This window comes from Hypanus sabinus, unplaced genomic scaffold (assembly GCF_030144855.1).
Source record: "Hypanus sabinus isolate sHypSab1 unplaced genomic scaffold, sHypSab1.hap1 scaffold_316, whole genome shotgun sequence".
In the NCBI taxonomy this organism is placed as follows: domain Eukaryota; kingdom Metazoa; phylum Chordata; class Chondrichthyes; order Myliobatiformes; family Dasyatidae; genus Hypanus; species Hypanus sabinus.
This window is the reverse complement of record NW_026781227.1, coordinates 324471-343270: the sequence shown is the minus strand read 5'-3', so window position 1 is coordinate 343270 and position 18800 is coordinate 324471. Positions and strand designations below refer to the sequence as shown.

The 18800-nt window shown below is 44.3% G+C and overlaps 1 non-coding gene across 1 annotated transcript; it reads left to right on the top strand.

Annotated features, from left to right (window-relative positions):
• The first annotated feature begins 7992 nt into the window (after nt 1-7992).
• Nucleotides 7993-8086, top strand: trnai-uau (transfer RNA isoleucine (anticodon UAU)). The gene is made up of 2 exons: nt 7993-8030; nt 8051-8086. It is a non-coding gene; the product is annotated as a tRNA-Ile (tRNA).
• The last annotated feature ends 10714 nt before the right edge of the window (nt 8087-18800 follow it).

The following is an 18800-nucleotide window of genomic DNA, read 5'->3' as shown; positions in this document are numbered from 1 at the left end:
GAATTTGCAACATGAACCCAAATTGCTGTAGGATGTATACCGGGGAACTCAAATATCTGTCCTCGTAAAAATAGTTTTGTACTTGCCATTTCAGGGAATGAGCTACAGAGGGCATCCAAAATAATATGAAATTAGTTGATATAGAAAACAACAAAAATATTGATTTTCTGCGTTTTCCCACCTCGGCATCTTTCTGATTGTCGCTGCTGTGCAGAAGCCTTCTGCGGACTCTATTTGCCACAACGATATGCTGTATGGTTAACCCGTTAAACACTAGAATTAATCCGATTGGTAGCAATGGTGTTAAAATACTCTCCAGTAATTGGTACCCTCTCCACACGGGTGAAGTAGCGTATTCATATGTGCCGGTGCACCGCCACGGCATGTTGTCAATAATGACGTAAGGTTCAAGGGCAAAGTAAATCGGGACACTTTTCCCGCAGCTCACTATAACCACGGTCACGATAACCACTGTTGCTGTTCTCTCGGTGCAGTATCGCTCCCGTAGCTTTCGGCAACATATTGCGATGAAGCGATCGAAGGTAAAACTGACCGTGAACCAAACAGAACAGTCTGTCGCTGCAACCCGAAATACAAGTGTCAGAGCGCATACCGGAGTGATGAGCAGGGATCTGGAATAAATGTAGATATTGTTGGTCTGTTCCACTAAAGCAAACACGATAACCACTATCAGATCCGCTGTCGCCATTCCAACCAGGTAACGGATGATGCATTTGGAGAGTCCGCATTTTCCCCGAGATAGGATCGCAATCGCTGCTAAATTGACTACAAGAAATTTGGAGACATAATAGAAATACGGTCAGCTCCCTAAATGCCCCCAATCTACCGATGCTATGTCGGGTATGGTCTGTTTGGAAGTGGAAAGCGGGAATCCAGTGTGTGCGGTCTCGGTCGCTGCACCCCGGCTGGAGGACAATGACGGATGTGAGTGTCAGTGGATTGGCGACCTTCCCACAGTTTAGAGTGAGGCATCCGAGTTCCACGACTCACGTACCGGTGAGCAGTCGATCGTTCCTGTAAACAACACCACTTCCATTATTAGAGGTGAAACAGTTGACGGTATTATTTGTAGCGGTGACATAAAGCACGAGTTCTCATTTATTGACCCACAGAAGAACAGTCCTATGTGTTTGAAATAGACGGGACCATCTTTTAAATAAGCTGACACGTTGTTATAAGATCGAATTGTCTGCACTGATAGATACTCGGAACTAGTAAAGCAGAGACCAGCGTCACGTCAGAAAGCCGAGCGAGGTGAAATTATGAAACAACGACAATATCGACAATAACTTAATTGATAAAAGAAGAAAACACTGCTATCATAGTATGGAAAATGGAAATGAAACCATTAGATTCCTGAATCCTCCATTCTGGAAACACTATTCAGCCGACGGTAGCATCTGTGCTCAGTAACAGTGCGGATACCGCAGCAGAGTAACGACGGCACCATACATAAAGTGACCAATTCCGGCATCTTACCGGGGACACCAACCGCCACAAGTGTGGGATAGAAAACGGCCGCGATGTAGTAAATCGCCGGATATCCCATATTCCGTCAGAAGCAGCGTTCAGTTGTACGGAGCGTTTCAGCTGCTCAGGTAGACTGGTGATCTGTTTAGCAGACTTTTATTGAGGTGAGAACAATTCCTTTGAGGCAATTAGCGTGGCTATCACGTCAGGGACATTATTGACAACCAACTGCACAAACAATTTCGTTAAACTAGTTTTACTCACTGTCCCCGTGTCAGAAATTTAACTCCTTAAGAGATATTGCAATCTGTTTATTTTAAATAAAATATGATGTGAATTTTCCATGTTATTTTCCATGATACCTGGGTTCAGCTATTTAAATAGGATATTTTTATATCAGTGTTGCTTTTAAAGTCGGCATTCATTCTGAAGTCGATTTATTTTGTAACATTTGACGGAGCACATTCACTTCTGAAATTGAGGGAAGGAGTTTGTTCTGGCAGGTGAAATGGAGAACACTTCTTTATGAAAGAGGAATACTCGTTCATTCTTTTCTTTCGTTCATTCCAGTCATTCCGGGAGTTTTGAGTGATGGAATAAACAATGACAGCTGACGTGTATTACAATCCACTTATATTACACAGAATGGTTTCCACGTGGTCAAATTCCTCTTGGCAGAGGTCATTCCACACAAATCTTTCGCTCTTCCCCTGGAGTTTCGTTAGAGGGAGAGCAACGTCTGCGAATTTCTTACAAAACTTACGGTAACACCCAACCATTCGTAAAAAAACGTCTGTAATGGTTTCTTGCCCGTTGGATCGGGAACCTCAGCAATAGCCTGAACCTTGGCCTGCACAGTTGCCAGTTGGCCCTGGCCTGCTACATAGCCAAGCTACGTGATAGTGGCATGGCCAAATTCACTTTTAGCAAGATTTACAGTGAGATTTGCCTTGGACAGACGTTCAAACAGTTTCTCTACTGCTGTGATATGCTCCTCCCAGTTGTCATTCCATACAACCAAGTCATCAATATAAGCCGCTGTATTCTCTAAACCCTGAATCACTGAATTCATTATCCTTTGGAAAGTCCCTGGAGCATATTTCATCCCAAATGGTAAAACATTGTACTCATACACTCCAGATGGTGTCACAAATGCAGATATTCCTTTAACCATTTCTGTTAAAGGAACACACCAGTGACCTTTCAACAGGTCAAACTTTGTAAGGTATTTAGCCTTCCACACTCTGTCAATACAGTCATTCACTCTCGGGATGGGATAAGCATCTGCCTTAGTTACTGATTTAACTTTTCTGCAATCAGTATGGAATCTCATACTCCCATCCGACGCAGGGACAATCACGCACGGTGACGCCTAGTCTGAAGTGGATGGCCTAATTATGCCGACTGTTAACATGTGTTCAATTTCTTGTTCAACCATTTTATATTTTGTCTTGGTTCATTGTGTAAGGGTGCTGCTTAATGGGATCATCTACAATTACGTCATGCACCGCAGCCATACATGGTCTTGGAATGTCAGGGAATAAATCTTTACACTTGTTAATTAAACTCTTCAGTTGTTTTCGTTGATTTGCCTGCAAATGCTGAGTCTTTCCATCAAGCTTTTTCAAAACATCAGAATTTCTGAGTCTTGTGGAGACTACATGGAGCTCTGGTATCCCAGTACCAGACACCACAATCTCCTCCGTTGTCATAAAGGTACTCACTGGTGCAGGGTCGGGTCATGATAACGTTTGATCATATTTGCGTGGACGAGCTGGGTAGCCTTTCACCGGTCAGGAGTCCTAATAACAGAATTTAAAGAATCGATTTTCCTAATTATTTCATATGGTCCACTAAATCTCGCTTGGTAAGAAGAGTGAACAGCATCAGGACCCTTTCTCCAGCACGATATCTCTGCTCCCTCGCTCTTCTGTCATACCACTGTTTCATGTTTAACAGAGAGTGCTGTAAATTGTGCTTTGCAAGGTCACAAGCCTTGTTAAGTCTGTCTCTTAATTCCGAAACATAACGAAGAACGCTCCTACTCACATTCTGATCTGACCATTGCTCTCTGAGTAGGGTCAAAGGTGACACAATGCGCTTAGCTCTCAATTATTTAACTATCCCCTGGAATGTTTTCGAAGTAAAGTTACTTCAGATTGGATTTCTTTAGGTAGACATACCAGTGTGAAAAATTTGATGTGTTTTTACCACAGTCTTGGCCTTGACGTTCCAGAGAGGCACCGCTTCATGGAACCGAGATATTGCACACATGATGGTTAACAAATCCTCATAACCAGCTGCAGTCCTTGGCAATGGGACAACACAATCCACTATGACCCTAGAAAAAGATTCACCAAAAGCAGGTATTGGTCTAAGTGGTGACGGTGGGATCACCTGATTAGGTTTTCCCGCAACCTGTCAGGTATGGCAAGTCCTGCAAAAATTCACCACATCCTTCCTTAAATTAGGCCAGTAGAATTCCTGCATTACCCTGTTTACTGTCTTCCTCACTCCGGTGTCCATCTGAAGGCATACTATGAGCCATGTTTAAAATCTCAGCCCTGTAAATTTTCGGGACCACAACTTGATGTTCAATGATCCAATCCACACTTGCAGGCACAGTAGGTGATCTCCACTTCCTCATTAACACCCCATCCTTCAGATAATATCCTACTGACTCTCTCTGAACCTCCTCTCCTGTGAGAGCTGTCTCCCTCAACGCAGCAATTTCAGAGTCTCGACTTGGTTCCGCTATAAATTCATACCTGGACAAGGGCAAACCTTTCTCACCCTCCTTACTACCCAGATCCTGATGCAACATGGAAGGCAGAAAAGTCTCTGACAAATTCTCATAAATTAAAGCACTGTCTTTGCGAACTGCGTCAGCAGCTTCTGTAGACATGCTTCGGGTCACTGCGCATGTGCGGTTCACATCAGTGTCTGTGCGTGTGTCGTCAGACACAAGCTCGCTTGTTAGCTGTACTGCTGAATAATCTTCACCCTGGATAGGTGCCAGCCTAATATTTACCAAACTCACTACCATCACTAAGCTTGCGAAGACCACATTTACATTAGAAAAATTCAAAACAGCCCATACATTCTGTACTTTCGACTTTTAGCTTGTCTCGTGTCTACAGTAACCAAAACCAAGTCTCTCAAAACCAAAACAATCCTTTCTCTTCTCATTGCAATCGAGAAAACAACTCCACAACCTTGAAGGTGTTTACTTCCTACTGCGAAAACAAAATTCAACAGAATTTCACAGACTTTTACAGTCCTTTGACCAGCAAGCAGCATTAAAGGTCGCGAAGCCAGTCCAAACTTCCCAAATTCTTTATTCAAAAATTCAGAAACAGCTTCTTTCTACATATTTCTATTAAGATTCACATCACCAACTTTCATCTCATCACCAACTTTTAGAACACCGTCTAACACAAATAACTGAAAATCCTCAATTTCCACTGGCACCAAGTTTAACCCTTTATTTACCGAACCAAGTCCATCTGGCTCAAAAATACTGCATTCCTTTTTAACCGAGTCAGACACCTCAGACCTTAACTGAGTTTTAACACAAGGTTCAACACCCTGGAAATTCACAGGTGCATCAACAAACTGAATACAGCAATCGGGACAGCTGCCTCTTCTAAGCTTTCAAGACCAGTCGCAGTTTCAAATTCCAGGTTCCCCCGACCCTCCCAGTTACTCTCTGGGAAACTCCCATCCGGAGTAAACCAAGGTAGTGGCATCCTTTCCATCTCGGTATGCCCTTACATCATCGGGAACACACCTCTTAAAGTCTTCAGTCACAACCAGCTCTTTCAAGCTGCCCAAACCCTCAGTTACCCCTTCGAGCTATACCAGCCCTTGAGGTACACCTGTTTCTCATGGGCAAACTCCATATAAGTTTGGCTCCCGGACTTCGTTAAATCTCTGAAATTTGTTTATATGCCTCCGGAACCAACTCATGGACATTAAGCACTCCGTGTTTCACTGTATCATAATTCTTTGACTGTTCAAGTGTTAGGGCAGAATACGCCTGCTGAGCCTTTCCCTTCAACACACTTTGTAACATGACAGCCCTCTGATCCCTCGGCCATTTCCGACTCTGGCATGAATGGGCTATATATATGTGTGTGTGTGTGTGTGTGTGTGTGTGTGTGTGTGTGTGTGTGTGTGTGTGTGTGTGTGTGTGTGTCTGTGTGTGTGTCTGTGTGTGTGTGTGTATATGTGTGTGTGAATAAGGTTCCCAAGCTTCCCCAGCTCAGGTGACTGGGTGATACAGTCTCACGGTGGGATGGTAAGTAATCAGTTTAGTTCTGGAATCTGGTTTGAGTAGAGTTGGAGAGAGAGAGTTGGAGTGTTGGTTTGTCTTCCAATGGCGATGCCGATCCTCCACGTCGTCCTCCTGTTCCCGAAACTTATTTAAAAATCACCTACTCGTGACCACAGGAAGCAGAATGCCAATCTTCCACGGTAACGCTCTCAACCCAGGCCAGGGTTGAACACATCGATAGCGTTCCACCGGTCACCCCTTTATCCACACTGTGAGCAAAAACTGATAACTGTCTCTGTGTTTCTTTCTTTCTATCTATCTATCTTTCTTTCTTTCTTTCTTTCTTTCTTTCTTTCTTTCTTTCTTTCTTTCTTTCTTTCTTTCTTTCTTTCTTTCTTTCTTTCTATCTATCTATCTATCTATCTATCTATCTATCTATCTATCTATCTCTCTCTCTATCTATCTATCTATCTATCTATTCGTCTGTCTGGCTCCCTGTCCTCTGCTGTCTGTTTTTGTCTGTTTGTCCCTCTAACTATATGCTGCTGTGTCAATATTGCGAATTTGATGGAGAGGAATTCAGAAGCAGATTATCAATGAGAAACACTTGTGCAGTTTGGAAATGATCATTTTCTCAGTCTTACTGGAGCGATTTACCAAGGCAGACTGAATGTCATGATCCATTAGCCAGCGGGTCGGTAACTAGCAATCTCTCACTTGGTGCCCCAGATGTAACGGCATTGATGATATATTATTGGAGGGACCTACAGTACAAAGGGTAAGTCAAGGTTCACATGATCTGGATGAGAAATTGAACCACTGCGAGCAGAAAATCAACTATAATGAGAATTCAAGTTTTCAGCATCTGGACATACAGAGTAACAGCGTACAAAGAAAGATTCAAGAGCGGATGAAGATTAACTTCAAGTACCGATCAGTTCCCAACCAGGAAGAGCTCCAGTGTCATTTTTCCAAAATAACAAAGGCTGCCTGTCATGGTCCCTTCCAGCACCTGGTTCAGGAATTGGGCCTTAATCACCTCGTTTAGTTACCAATCATTTCCAGGTTCGACTAACTACAAACACCTGCTTTCCATCAGCAAATGCAGTTTAAAAACCCTGTGATCACAACTAGGAGCTGCCAGTTCGTTGGTCGACCCGTGTACGAGTAACCTCACCCCATGGCTCTTAGGACTATCAGTTCTAAGTCTAGCATCGTTTCTGAATTCTGTACTGAAACCAAGACTCCGGGTAAAGTTCCTTGGCACCCATTCCACGCTCGCTACGACGGTAACGCCTCCCGACTCGGCCACCGCGCCAGTTTTCAGCACCTGGGTTCGTTCCACCGCCCAGTCCTTGCGACACTGCCATCCAAGTCTCGTCTCTGCTTTCCGCCGGAGAATGGTGAGATGCCGCTGTTCCTTTAATACTCAGACTGTAATTGTCGCCTGCCACCATTGCTCATGAAAAGTTCGCCTACTGAGTACCGAGTGCTCACTTGTTCTCCACCATCCGTAGCTCTCTGCTTACATCCGCATGATCATAAGGCTCCCCATCTCCCCATCTTCCCTTCCGGTATCGTAGTAACACCTCCCCCCCCCCCACCATACCAGACAATGCTGTAGCCTGTCAGAATGCTCTCCAGCAGTTTTTTGAGTTCATTCATTAATCTCCTAATGAAGTACTGGATAGCCGCTGTCTTGCCTTCCTCATAACTGCATCGATATGTCGGGACCAGGTTAAGTCCTCAGAGATCTTAACACCAAGGAACCTGAAAAACTGCTCCCTCTCTCCACTTCGGATCCCTCTGTGAGGATTGGTATCTCTCTCCTTCCTGAAGTACACAATGAGCTCTTTCGTCTTACTGACATTCATTGCAAGGTTGTCGCTGCGACACCACTCAACTAGTTGACATATCTCGCCCCCGTTCGCTGTCTCGACTCCATCTGAGATTCGACCAACAATGTTTGCATTATCAGCAAATTTATAGGTGGTATTTGATGTGCACATTTGCTGACTCAATATGCACATGGATGTAAGGAAGGTTGAGGGATATGGACAGGGTCGGAAGGAGGGATTAGAGTTTGAGTGCCTTTGATCTGCTTTTTAGCTAGTATGGCAAAACATTGTGTGCCGAATGGCCTTTTCACGTGCTGTATGTTTTTAGGCTCTATATCTGTAATTTTTTCCTAAATTTTCTTTCCTTATGTGCCTTTGCAGCACTGGGCTCTGGTGGCGCAATCGGTTAGCGCGCGGTACTTATACGTCAGTACGCGGCGGAGAAATGCCGAAGCTGTGAGTTCGAATCTCACCTAGAGCACTCGTGATTTTTAATGCTTGCAGTGCCCGAGTGACTAAGCGTCTCTGAAGCTGAGCATTCCACTAAAATGTTACATTTGATTATGTGCTTCTGAGATTGTTATTTGTATTTAACTGCGAATCGATGCACCTTTGAGTGTGATCTGAGCAAGAGAGTGTAAGTTTACAAACGTTGCAAGAGATCCTCCCTCATTCACTAAAAGGCATGTGCTCGCAGGGCTACAAACAATCTCCCTGTTTGGTTCTTTAGTTCAACACGCGCAGCCTCACTTCCCGTTGTTGAAAGTGTCTGAGCAGATGGTTCCTTTGCTGAATTAAGGCAGAATTGTCCCCCACATTCCTGTCTTCTTAGTTCAATTAACCAAATGCTGAAGCAAAGATCTCTACCTTTCCTAAAACTATGCGTCAGAAACCCTCTAATTACACCTCATCTTGGTTCGTTGTGTTGTCAATTAAACTCAATATTTACTTGCACCGGCGAATTGTTTCAGGCACCTGCGAAAAAAAAAGAGATATTAATCGTAGCCTCAATACATATTCACATACATTTACAGGCCATTGGCCGGCAAGCAGGGGCAAAGGTCGCGAAACCAGTCCAAACTTCCCAAGTTCTGTATTCAAAAATCCAGAAACAGCACATTTCTCCATATTTCCAATAAAATTCACATCACCAACTTTTAGAACACCGTCCAACACAAATAACTGGGATTCCTCAATTTACACTGGCTCCTAGGTTAAACTTTTATTCACTGAACCAAGTCCATCTGGCTCAAAGATACTGCATTCCTTTTTAATCAAGTAAGACACCTCAGACTTTAACCGAATTTCAACACAAGGTTCAACACCCTGGAAATTCACAGGTATTTCACAGGCAATCGGGACGGCAGCCTCTTCTCGGCTTTCAATACTACTCGCAGATTCAAATTCCAGTTTTCCCTGATCCTCCCAGTTACTCTCTGGGAAACTCTCAGCCAAAAGTAAATTCAACCTTGTGGGTTAAAACAACCCCGTCTGCTAACCTAGCAGACTCCCGCAAGTTAGCGGCATCCTTTTCATCTCGGTATGCCCTTTCATCATCGGAACGCACTTCTTAAAGTCTTCAATCACAACCAGCTCTCTCAAGCAATCCAAACACTCAGTTACCGCTTCCGAGGTATACCAGCGACTGAAGTACAGCTGTTTCTCATGGGCAAACTCCACATAAGTTTGGTTCCCGGAGTTTCTTAAATCTCTGAACTTTGGTCTATACGCCTCCAGAACCAACTCTTGGACTTGAAGCACTGTATCTTTCATTGTATCATAATTCTTTGACTGTTCAAGGGTCAGGGCAGAATACGACTGCTGAGCCTTCCCCTTCAACACACTTTGTAACATGACAGCCCACTGATCCCTCGGCCATTTCCGACTCCGGGCCACCTTTTCGAAATGTAGGAAATACCGGTCGACCTGAGCTTCATCAAATGGTGGTACTAACTTAGCTTCTTTGCTGACATTAAACGGTACCACCAGCTCCTTACCCTGTCCTGACGCTTGATCCTGCCGCTCCCACATCACCCTCTCGAACTGTCTCTGTTTTTCTGCCTCTTCAGCCTCGAGCTGTTTTAGTTTCATCTCACACATACTTCTGTTTTGCTAACTGAGGGTGAACCTCAGTCTTAGTGAGTACTTTACCTTCAGCAAACATTTCCCACACCTCGTCTTCAAATGTCCCCTTGGCTAGAAAATGCTGTGCTATATCTCTATATCTCAGACTCAGCAGTATCTGAGTCTTCCTCATGCGAGTGGTCTCATTAATCTTTAACTTACGAACAATTTTCAACAGTAAATCCCTCTTAGCATCATCCAACAGCTCAGGTGATTGGGTGATACAGTCTCACGGTGGGATGGTAAGTAATCAGTTCAGTTCCTGAATTTGGTTTGAGCAGAGTTGGAGAGAGAGAGTTAGAGTGTTGGTTTGTCTTCCAATGCCGGTGCGGATCCTCCACGTCGTCCTCCTTCCTTCCGAAACTTATTTAAAAGTTACCAACTTGTGGCCACAGAAAAGGGGATGCCGTTTTCTGCGGCGGAATTATCAACCCCAGACCAGGGTTAAACACACCGATATCTCCCCACCGGCCACCCCTTTGTCCACACTGCGAGCAAAAACCCCACCATCGTCGTGTGCGCAAAAAGCTCACCAGTGTTCTCCTTGCCTCAGGAGTCGTGTGTCTCCTGTGGTGTGTCCTGTGTGTCTCAGGAGTGTGTCTGATTAAAAAGTCAACGACCTTGTATATATCTCCAAGTGGTGAACACGAACTGTCCATCACATAGTTCCGCCTTTCAGATTCCAAGACAACTCACAGACTTTCTGTCTCTCTGCTGCAAAATGAGCACACGCTATTCGCTCCCTCTCACTCTCTCGTTTAAAGGAACAGTCCACTTTAGAATAATCCTTCAGATCTCATCATAATCTAAACATAGCTACAAGATCTGTGATATATTCGCATATTCTTAAGAAAGTTTTATTGTTAGAATCTCAGCTGACAGGGAAAATTGCAACATTTTGCAAAATATCGTGGACGTACATGTACGTGTAAGTCACGTGAACCTATTCCTGCTCCCATTTTACCGCAGATCGGCCTTGTTTCCGAGGCTCCGCCCCCAGCTCTGATGACATAAATTACAGTCCTGACTTCCCTTCAGTTCTGTGTTGAAGTGGGTCGGCGGCGGCGGCGGATCGTCTGTAGGATCCGGATTAGGAGACGACCATCACCCCCAGTGTCGGGAATCCGGGGGAGGGTTCACTGTCCGGGCGTGAAAACAAGTTCTCATCGGTGAGTACTGAGACCGGTCCCGAGTGTGGACGTCTGATGTAAGGTAATGCACCCAGTTAACTTCCCCGATCCGGCGGCCTCTCTGCGCTTGCTGGACATAACCTGCCGGGGTCGGTCTGTGATGTGGGACCTTCACAACATACCGACTGAGATGAGCCCCCGCTCAGCCCCTCTTGCCCTGGTCCTGGGAGCGTGATGAGGTGGTGATGCCGAGACTCCACTCATCCACTGAGGTTTATCCCGGGAACTTTACCTTCCTCACCCGGCCCCGCATCGGTCAAACCTTCACCTGGATCGATAGCCGGTGTCTACAACTGTTTTACATCATTCCAGGGCGCGGGAAGCGGCCCTTCCACCTGTTGTGTTCTTGCAGACAGAGAAGTTAAACCGAGTAACCGCACCTTCGGGACACTGCTCCGTCTGTCTGAGTAGATCCATCTTTCACCCGTTCAGACAAGGCAGTGAGATCCAGATCTCTCACGGCCTCTCATTCTGGGTCGCCATCGTTGTGTTTATTTTTGTTAGATCCATGCCACTGTTCCGACTTGCCGAAGCGCAGCCAATGATCTGGGTTTGTCATTTTAGGTTCTTTTTCTATCGTATTATTCAGTGCCCATGTATTGCTGAATGACCACCAGTGACTGTCCTTGATCCCTCACACACATGGTTCCATCTCCTCATTCACTCACATCTTGTGCAACCTCTCTCCCGCCCGTGTGTACCCACCTCAATGACGTACAGTATATCAGTAAAGTTTTCTCTAACGTTTGTATTCATTGTGAAGTGTCATCTTGCACCTTTTATCTCATTGGGTTTGCCAGGAATCGTTTTTTTCTGTTAGTTAGAACTACCAGAGGTTTAATGTAATGCAACACCTGGTCAGGTAAGAGTTACAAGCTACGAGCCCAGGGTGTGGCAGGAAGAACTCAGGAGAAGGAGAGACTTTCAGCTAATATTGTAATCCTACAGTGTAGTGGCCATTGATACACAAATGAGTGAGATGTTACAGGTGAGATGCAGGATTGATGAGCCAAGATCATCATTCATGGTGAATGCGGGATACCAATGAAATTAAATATCCGCGGATACAATCGAGTGCATTTTTATTTAAAAAAAAAACTGTACTGCATACAAACATGTCTTCCCTGTTTTATGCAACACCACAAGTCAAGATCACTATAGATTCCTCATAGAAAAACTCACGGGGGCAGGTATCTGTCTGGTAAAAGTTCTTTGGATTTCCCACCTACCCACTCACATCTGACAGAAAGGAAACAACACTGCAGACGGTGATCCACAACAGGTCTCACCAACCGACCATATAATGAAACCATCAACTCCTTACACCGCCTACCCCACGACCACACCCCGCCCCGGCTGTAATCTCCAATGTTGGTGGTTCAATGCTTTTGACCACCAACTGAAATGCAGTCTAGGATGGACAGATAGTGTCTATCCCGCCAGTGAAGGAATAAACAAAACGAATCTTCAGTTACCTCAGCCAGGGATCGGTAAAGCCCCGAGTGTGGACGGATCGTTTTCCTGCTGTTGCAAGCAGTAGCCCGGGGACAGTTCCGAGATGCGGGAAGCTCGCACCTCCCGAGCCTTTGCTGATGATTCGGAGCTGGGTTGAAAGTACGGCGATTCCAATAACACTGTCAACTGCCTCGGTTTCCCGCGGGAATTGCACAGGAAGTCGATGCATTCAATTAGACGAAAGGAATTATTAATTCACTTAAAAGCGAATTGCTACATTTCTAATGTCGATCAACATTATCAATCACATTCGTGTTCATAAATATGGCTGACTGCCTTTGTGATGCTGATATTTCAGTATATACGGCTTCTTACCTTGTTAATGTTCAGTCAGCTCCTGCTGATAATCATTAACTAAACCCACAGCTTTATCAGCGGGTCTCTGCCTGTCCTATTTCTTGGTACAAGGTTCGTTCTGTCTCCAAACAAACATCACCATGGAGAAGAAATGTGATCTCAGTGATTTTGAGAGTGGAATGTTTATTGGTGCCAGAAGGTTCAGTTCGAATATCGCAGGAACTGCTGAACTCTTGGGATTGTCAAATTCAACAGTCTCAGTTTGCAGAGAATGGTGCTGGGAAAAAAAATCAGGTAGCGGCATTTCTGAGAGAGAAAATCGTCTTGGTGATGAGAGATTAGTGGAGAAAGGCGGGACTGACTCAATCTGCCAGGAAGACGACAGTAACTCAAATAATCACGAACTACTGCACTGTGCAGAGAGGCATCGCTGGACGCGTAACTTGTCGAACATTGAACAGAATGGGCAACGGCAGTAGAAGACCACGGGTATACAATTAATGGCGGTATTAATAGGTACCGGAGGAGCACAATACAGTGCACATCGACATTGTTATCAACAGTGAGATTTAACTCAAAGTTTAATTTTAAATATCACTGACAGATACTTGTGGATAGGAAGCGGATTAAGTCCAGGGTGACTCCGAGGCTGACTCACAGAACTAGTTGATTAGCGGTGGGTACTCCAAGCCAGGGCGAACAGGAACTAAGACCCGGCGAACGGCTCCAGCAGGACAAACATGACGCACGGGTCTGCACAGGGAAAACAGGGCGACCAGCGCAACACAGGCCGAAGAGGTCAAAACGGGATAAACGGGATGGACAGCGCGAGCAACGCAAACCGGACGGAACCGCGGGACCAGCACCTACCAGGGAAGCAGAACAAATCAGATTCAGATCAGGACGACCCCCAACTAGACTCATTCTCAGAGCCCCATATATCCAACTACCAGCCGATGGGCATCAGGTGCGCGTCCTTGAGTCCAAACAAGCCACAATGATCCGCAGGTGTGACTAATTGGCTCAAGGGTGAAAGGAAGGACGGCTACAACACCCGGAGTCCGGAGACCGCGATCCAGATGAAGACCTGTTATGAGGACTCCGGATCGCACCACAACATGAAACGCTAGAAAAACTGCCGTCACAAGTGGGCGTTTTGAACTCATCGTAACGTTGCCCTCCTAGTACAGTCTCTGTGTTTACTCTGTGCTGAGTTCCTGATTCTGTTACCAGCGAATCCGAGCACCGTAATTCCGTGGGACCAAACAGTAAGTGAACACAATCAGAGTAATGTTCAGTTGACAACACGCACAGAAGTCTGCACGTCACACACATCAGCACGTAACCCCGGACCCTGCTCCACAGCGCAGGAACTAAAAGACACAAAAACCCATTCGAGCCAATGGTTGTGATGTGCTGTTCGATTCAGGCTTCATTTCGAAACTCAGTAGACAGTGACAAAGATTACATACTGTATCTCACGACAAATCGATCTGCTCCAGGGAGCAACTGCGACTCGCATCCTGGTTCAGATCAGGTGGTGTCATCGCATTAAATTATTCTTTACTTTGGGACCAATTTACTGTCAGACTATAAACTTCAGTGACAGCTGAGGGCAGAAATCGCTGTGGGCTTATAGAAAAGGCACAGTCAGGATGGGACTTCTGAACTCTGGTGAAAAGTTATGATTTTGGAATGATCTTTTCTTTTGAACATCGGACATTCCCTTTCGCCAGATTTAACTGTGCCCGGCTACCTGGAGCAGCGTCGATCTCAGAGTCAAAATCTTTATAAAGCAATCTTAAATATTTGTCCACAATGGGGACATTACAATGATGGGCACCAACTGTGTGGAGATTACAAACTGGAGTAAACACGTCCAAAAGAGTACAACATATTTCACCATCGGATTAGTGTTCACTTACTGGAAATAAATAACCCTATCAATCAGATGACTTTCATGACTACTGGGTCTATTTACGTTATTCCCGTCGGTGTGTTACCCCGCTACCACCGTTACTTAACAAATCCCTAAGCTGATTAAAGAAGAAGTACTGGCGCTATTAAGGAATATAGAAGTGGATAAGTCTCTGGAACCTGACAGGATATTTGCTAGGACCTTGAGGGAGATTAGTGCAGAAATAGCAGGGGCTCTGACAGAAATATTTCAAATGTCATTAGAAACGGGGATGGTGCCGGGGGATTTGCGTATTGCGCATGTTGTTCCATTGTTGAAAAAGGGTTCTAAGAGTAAACCTAGAAATTATAGGCCAGTAATTTTGACGTCAGTGGTGGGTCAATTAATGGAAAGTATTCTTAGATATGGTATATATAATTATCTAGATAGACAGGGTCTGATTAGGAGCAGTCAACATGGATTTGTGCGTAGAAGGTCATGTTTGACAATCATTGAATTTTTTGAAGAGGATAAAGAAAACGTTGACGAGGGTAAGTTGTGTATGTTTGCTATATGTACTTCCGTAAGGCCTTTGACAAGATTCCACACGTAATGTTAGTTAGGAAGGTTCAATCGTTAGGTATTAATATTGAAGTAGTAAAATGGATTCAACAGGGGCTGTATGGGAGATGCCAGAGAGTAGTGGTGGATAACTGTTTGTCAGGTTGGAGTCCGGTGACTAGTGGTGTGCCTCAGGGATCTGTACTGGGTCTAATGTTGTTTGTCATATACATTAATGATCTGGATGATAGGAAAGTAAATTTTATTAGTAAGTATGCAGATGACAGTACGATAGGTGCCGTTATGGATAATGAAGTAGGTTTTCAAAGTTTACAGATAGATTTAGGCCAGTTAGCAGAGTGGGCTGAACGATGGTAGATGGAGTTTAATGCTGATAAGTGTGAGGTGCTGCACTTTGGTAGGACTATTCAACATAGAACATACTTAATAAATGGTAGGGTATTGAGGAATGCAGTAGAACAGAGTGATCTAGGAATAATGGTGCATAGTACCCTGGAGGTGGAATCTCGTGGTTAGGGTGGTGAAGAAAGCTTTTGATATGCTGGGCTTTATATGTCAGAACATTGAGTATAGGAGTTGAGATGTAATGTTAAAATTGTGCAAGACATTCGTGAGGCCAAATTTGGCGTATTGTGTGCAGTTCTGGTCACCGAATTATAGGAAAGATGTCAGCAAAATAGAGAGAGTACAGAGGAGATTTACTAGAATGTTACCTGGGTTTCAGCATCTAAGTTACAGAGAAAGGTTGAACAAGTTAGGTCTTTATTCTTTGGAGCGTTGAAAGTTGAGGGGAGATTTGATAGAGGTATTTAAAATTATGAGGGGGATAGATAGATTTGACGTGGATAAGCTTTTTCCATTGAGAATAGGGGAGATTCAAACAAGAGGACATGAGTTGAGAGACAGGGAGTAAAAGTTTAGGGGTAACACGAGGGGGAACTTCTTTACTTAGAGAGTGGTAGCTGTGTAGAACAAGGTTCCAGTAGAAGTGGTAGAGGCAGGTTCGATATTGCCATTTAAAAAAACGGATAGGTTTTAAAACGGCAGGAAAGGAATGGGGGGTTATGAGCTGAGTGCAGATCGGTGGGATTAGGTGAGGGTAAGCATTCGACACGGACTAGAAGGGTTAAGATGGCCTGTTTCCGTGCTGTAATTGTCATATGGTTATATGTGAGATGATAGACATTCAAATGTACATTGAAAGGCAAGCCGCTGACAAGTCAGTTCACTGTAAGGCAGGATGTTGAAAAAAAGCGTTTAGCATGTCAGCCTTCAACAGTTATGGTGTAGAGTGTGGGGGCGGGGCATAATTTGCAGTTACATGTTGCTGAGACCACTTTTGTAATATTATCTAGAATTTTGGTTACCCTGTTATAGGAAAGACGCCGCCAAATTGGAGAGGGTGCAGAAGAGATTTAGGAGGATGTTTTTTGGACGAGAGGACCGGGGTTACAGTGAGGCTGGCCATGCTGGACCTTTTTTCATTGGAGAATGAGAGGTGACCTCAGATGTTTAAAATCATAGGGGGTATTGATAAGGTGGATTGTCATTATTGGAGAGTTGGAGAGTCCAAAATGAGAGGTCACAGATAGAAGGGAGGAGGGAAAAAATTGGAAAGTGACCTTGCAGATAACTTCAGTATACAGAGGATAGTGAGTACCCGGAAGAAGCTACCAGAGGGAGTGGTTGAATTGGGTTCATCTGCCACGATTAACAGGCATTTGGACGGGTACATGGAAGGGAGATGCTTGGAGAGATATGGCCAAACAATACAACTAGGACTAGCAGGGAGGATGCTGTGGTTGGTATGGACCAGTTGAGCCGATGGGCCTGTTTAGATTGCATTATTCTGGGATTGCATAATTTTTAAATGACACAAGTTGCATCCCAGTGCAAATAGTTTTACTTGTACACAGCGTACTGCTATCAGTCACTGGTGTCGTTTCAGGGCTCCTGGCATCCAAGCTTTTACTCATACACATTGTGGATCATCCTAACTATCTGCCCAGTTCTGCTATCAGTTATCTGTGCTTTCTCTGGGCTCCTGGAATCCAAGGTTCATTGCTCTTCATGAAGCGTAAATTCCTGCCATAGATGATGCTGGTGCCGTTTTCCTTCAATAGATATAGGCCTAAGATGGCTTCGCTGTCTTGTCACAATTGCTTACTACTGAATGTCTGGGTGGATTTAGCCTTGCCTTTGGGACTAGTAATGCCTTAGTTGCAGCCTTCCATAAAGTGGCTTGACCAATGGATGGCAGCGTGGTTGGTGGGCCACTGCTAATTTAACTTTGAATACAATTCTCTGGTTAAAATAGAAGCAGGAAACCAAGGTCCTTGAGTATACTTCCTTTTGTTTCTCCTATTGTAGGCATACATAGACCAGGTTGAAATGCCCTGAAAATCTCATGCTTTCAGTAGCTATGCTAACACGTTACCTTACCTGCACTGCCATATATTCAGTTACTAATCAATGGTCAATAATACATCATCTTCCATAGTATCAGTAACCTGTGAACTCAACCTGAATGATGAGTGAGCTGGGACCTTACTCTTTAGAGCAAAGGTGGGGGGGGGATGTGTTGTGAATGGTGATTTGATAGAGGTGTATAAGCTGCTAAGAGGCATAGAGAGAATGGAGAGCCAACAACATTTTCCTTGGTCAGAAATGACTAATATGATGGGGCATGGTGTTAAGATGATTAGAGAAAAGTTTATGGGATTGTCAGAAGTAGTATTTTTTTAAGAAAATAGTGGGTGTATGGAATGCACTGCCTGGGTGGTGATAAGGGTAGATGCATCAGTGAGATTGAACAGGGTTTCAGATAGACACATGGATCAAAGAAAAAATGGAGAGCTATTTGACAGAGTAGGGATACATTGATCTTGGAGCAGATTAAAGGGTTTGTGCGACATCATGGGCCAAACTGCCTGCATTGTGCTATATTGCTAATGTTAAGGTGATTAGAGAAAAGTAGAGGGGTTTGTCAGAAGTAGTATTTTTTTTTACAAAATGAAAATGGTGGTTGTATGGAATGCACAGCCTGGGAAGTGATAAGGGTAGATGTATCAGTGAGATTTAAGAGGCTTTTAGATAGACAAATGGATGAAAGAAAAATGGACAGCTATTTGAGAAAGTAGGGATCAATTGATCTTGGAGCAGATTAAAAGGACGGTACAACATCAGGGGCCAAAATCCCTGCATTGTGCTATATTGCTCTATGTCTGGCCCAGCTCAGTTTATGCCCCGAGAGGAGTAATGAGAGCTGTGAAGCGAGGTGGAATACAGCCTTTTGAATCATATATCTTTAATGCTCAGAAAGAAACTATGCGATTTTCAGTGTAATGACAGAGATGGTATCCTATAGGTAGATTTGTTTTTCTGCTGGGATGGAATGCTTCAGGTCAACTAAACTTACAGCAGCGTGTAGGGCCCTGTCTATCCCTTACCTCACCACCTTTTTGGGGTTCAATATTACAAAGCATTAGTGAACCTCATTACAGCTTAAACTTCTCATTGTTCTCAAGCATCATGTAAATGTAAAGTTTTCGTTGAATTAATCCATATTTCTTCTCTATTTCAGGTGAAAT